We start from the raw sequence: 4,663 nt of genomic DNA, 5'->3' as shown, positions 1-4,663 counted from the left end.
ACTCCACCTCATTGGTGGTGTGGAAAAGAGTTGAAAGTAGTGTAATAAAACAACTCTAACCTATAAACTATTGTGGCTATATAATTAACTGCAGTTTAAGTCCTTATCCTGGTAATATATGCATTAGATCTACTATAATGTTAATATAAATTATATTTGATAACAGAATTTTTGTTTAATTATTTAATTTAGATTAGAATATTGTTATAGGTCAAAAACAAATTAAACTAAAACTACTTCTTATTTCATTTCTACTTCATTATTTTACTAATTATTATTTTATTAATAATATAACACAAAGGTCTCATCATGTTTCAGTGAAAGTATATGGGAGCTCTATTTAGGCAGACGTATAGAAAATGCATTAGTGCGTATTTAAAGTAGTAATTTTAAGCTACTAGAAAAAGAGCTATCCATATAGCCAATAAAGTTCAGTGATAATTTTGTTGAGAAGTTGAATTTTTTATGAATTTGATTTTGATAGACAAAAATAATTTGACATAGATGGTGTCAAATTTGAATATTCTTCGCCGTATTTTGAAATGACCATTAGAAATGGTAGAATTTGAGTATCTGGCTCATCTGACTAGATAATTTGTTTGCCAACCTATATTCGAAGCCTTCGCGCCATACATAATTTTCTTTTTTCAAAAGTTTCCTTGCTTACATGTAACATGTTACAGGATGGGTGTTTATTTTTAAATCCAAATGGATTAGGTAAGATATCACATCCGACAGCAAGGCGATATTGTAAGTACTTTTTTTTTGTTTCATTTTCTTTATGGATACCTCAAATTTTGGTATTTTGGTCGATTAAAAAATTATAATCGACTTCGATTTAACCGAAGAGATTAATCAGTCTCTTGATCATCTGCTCAGTTCTTGAAAATAACTCACGTCATCATAATGTCGAATGAATTGTCTATCGCAATTTGTAAATTCGTTTTAAAATCAGACAATATTTTCTTTCTAATTTTATTATATTTAAAAAGAGATATAATACTGTCTGAAACGTTCGAAAATGTACCAAATTAACCTACAAAATTCGCCTGGTCGTCAAACGTCTGCAAAATTTGTCAAAACATTAGTGATAATAATTACAAGTTATAAACGAGTAAACGTTGTTTTGATGAATTTTAAATCGCTGCTTATTATTAGTCCCATTGAAAATGTTGAAGCTATTGGATAGTCAGAATCAGAAACTTAGATTGTGTCTTTAATCAGTTACTTCGAACAGAAACGAGATAATATTTGCATTATGAAGTATTATAATATTAAAATAAATTGTATTTGATAACTTCATTTTATTAGTATTAGTTATGTATATGATTAGTTTCATTTTATTATTTAGATTGGAATTTTGTTATATAATACGTTATGCGTCGTCGCCAAAATGAACCAAAACTCAAAGTTGATGCGGCATCATTGGGATGTTGTGATGTCATAAATTTAGATTACGTGAGTTCACTATTTTATTGAACGGGCTATATTTAATTTTTTGTAACACTTTCGAATTTTCTCCTGTTGTATTAAAGAGTTGATGACCGTTATTTTAGCACAGTTTTATCAGGTACACTGCTTTGTTGTATTTTTTTTGCGTTTTTTTTTTTCGCTAAGGGTTTTTCTTTTTTTTAGTGACTCTTTAGTGGAGTGTTAGCTTTTTGCTCTTTAAAAGTGTAAAAACAAATTTGCTTCCATATGCAGTTCTTCAGTTGTTTTCAGAAACATGTAGGTTCAATATTTTTTCACATTCATTCTGAATCTATTCAGTTTATTATCCATCCCATTCCATTTATTGCTCCATATAATACTAGTATAATAGTTTACTTACTAACCGACATAAGTTCGAATTGAAATTGATTTTAACTTACCTGACTGTGCGGTTCAAGGCACAATATTTTATAACCATCCCTTATTTTGAGGTACTTTTAGGCAATAATGTTGGTCCCGGCAGATTTACAAAACAAACCAGGTACCTTCCAGCCTACTGGCGCTTGAAATAAACTACTTTATATACTAATTAAGTTTACTTAGGGCTTTTATTGTTACGAAATGCTCAATAATTAAAAAACACTTAAAAATTATGTTTAAATATATTAGCTGTATTTAAAATACATATTACTGATGCATTTTAAATTGCTTAGACCTGATTTGGCATATTAAAATATTAAAGGACGCCGTTATCTTAAGATACAATAGATATATAGGGTCTTATAAAATAATGGTACGCATTTGACGTTTATTGTTAGATAGCAATAACTGTATGGTCTAGCAATTTTGAATGGTATAAATTTTGTATATTTTTTTCAAGTAATAGTAAAAATTATTTATTTATAGAAATGTGAACTTGAATCGTCGCTAGTATTTGCGTTTTTCTTCTGATATTTGAGTATTTGAATTTGTTAATGTGGTGAATAAGATTTTTCAGTATGTGGTTTTGTTATGTTTGCATTTCTACTTCGTCATTATCATCACCAATCCATAGCCAGTGCTCTGGGAGATTCTCAACTTCTTAACCAATACTTTGCTTTTGGTGACACAGAACATTCTTTATTTAATCTCGCCCCAGTTGGTGGTTGGCCGAGGAGGTTCTGGTCTCGGATTATGTGAGTCTCCGTCGATCTCGTCACAGAAATATGTGAGGAATTCGTTCCCATCTCATTCGACACATATACCAAACATATGCGATCTCGGAGAAAAACATGACATTCAATATAAAACTACAAAGCTCTTCACTGATCTGATATTTGAAATTATATAATAATGTTTTGATCTTGTCGGTAGAATGGGCATGGTATTTGGTGATTTGACATTAGAATTAAAATCCTGACACAATGATCTGACTATATAGCTTCATAGACTGGTACAATTAACAATTCCATTAATTCAACAATAAAATGAAGAAGAAATATTCGTGTACGTGTGAAACGATTTCTTTGGTATATTTATATACTCGATTTTCATTTTCACTCTTATTTAATTTCTCGATTTTCAAAGTTATCATTCGTTATCAAAAATATCAATGAAACTTAGTGTACGCCCTAATCGACTAATAGGTCAAATAAAAAGTCCCCGGCCTACCATAGTAAAACGCATTATTTTGGCAAAATTAGTTTTCTTCATTCAATATAATTCTCTTCAAGGATGATGCACTGATTATAGCCACCTTCCAACTTTTCGATACCATTTTCGTAGTACGATTTGTCCTTTGCTTCAAAATAACAGGTCAATTGAAAAGTCCCCGGCTTGACACAGACGCTAGATGGCGCTACCAGAATTAAATCCATATGTTTTTTAGTTAGATCTAACCCTCAAAAGATGCGTGTATAAATTTGACAGCTGTCGAATAATTAGTTTGTGTAATATAGCATTTTGAGTGAAGCAACTTTTGTCACTGTGAAAAAAGTGGATAAACAGGAATTTCGCGTGTTGATAAAATATTGCTTTTTAAACCGAAAAAATACAGTTGAACCAAAAACTTGGCTTGATGCCGAGTTTCCGGACACTGCCCCAGGAAAATCAACCATCAAGGGTTGGTATGCTGAGTTTAGACGTGGTGTAATGAGCACTGGAGACGGTGAACGCAGAGGACGCCCGGAAAAGAGGTTGTTACCGACGAAAACATTTAAAAAATCCACAAAATGATTTTGAATTATCGTAAATTGAAATTGAATGAAATAGCAGACACTCTAATGATATCAACTGAACGTGTACATCATAGCATTCACGAATATTTGGGTATGAGAACGTTCTGTGCAAAGTGGGTGCCGCGCGGGCTCACTTTTGACCAAAAACAACGACGAGTTGATGATTCGGAGCAGTGTTTAAAGATGATCAAGCGTAATGAACCCGAGTTTTTGGGCTGCACACGATGAACCCGCCTCCAAGCGTGGGGGTAATGCAATAGTCGGCTGGCAAAGTTATGGCGTCAGTATTTTGAGATGTGCATGGAATACTTTGCATTGACTACCTTGAAAAAGGAAGGATAGCGACTATTATATAGCGTTATTGGACCGTTTGAGGACGAAATTGCCGAAAAACGGCCGCATTTGAAGAAAAAGAAAGTGCTGCTTCACCAAGATAATGCACCATGTCACAAGTCAGTGAAAACGATGGCAAACATTCATGAACTGGGCTTCGAATTACTTCCTCATCTACCGTATTCTCCAGATTTGTCCCCCAGTGACTACTTCCTATTCTCAGATCTCAAAAGAATGCTTGCTGGGAAGAAATTTTCGAATTTTCGTCGAATGAAGAGGTGGTCGCCGAAATTGAGACCTATGTTAATCTTAGCTTTACAATTGTTAGATAGATTGGTAATGATATTAACAGCTCAGTTATTCAGTTGAATGAAACTTTCTGAATGTAGGATTATGATTCAATGCTGACAATTTTCAAGACAGGGTATGAGAGGGAAAACAACTAAAGGTGAGTATATGATTAATATACGATAACTGTAGGAAATCTTATTTTAGAGTATGGAATATTTATGTGCACAGATATGTGTGTAATAGTTCAGAAATACATGAGCATTTGGTTAAAATGTGTAAGGGGAGAAACAATACTAACTGTTTTGCAGATATAATAAATGCATTAGAGAATGCAATGATTAAATATAGTTTAATCAAGAAATATGAATAGGTAGTAATAGAATAACAGAGAA

The sequence above is a fragment of the Rhynchophorus ferrugineus genome, unplaced genomic scaffold (assembly GCF_030347505.1).
Source record: "Rhynchophorus ferrugineus isolate W39M unplaced genomic scaffold, kcgeb_rfMv2 rfM2, whole genome shotgun sequence".
NCBI classification, from domain to species: Eukaryota; Metazoa; Arthropoda; class Insecta; order Coleoptera; family Curculionidae; genus Rhynchophorus; species Rhynchophorus ferrugineus.
The sequence above is the reverse complement of the archived record's forward strand: the minus strand, read 5'-3'. Positions refer to the sequence as shown.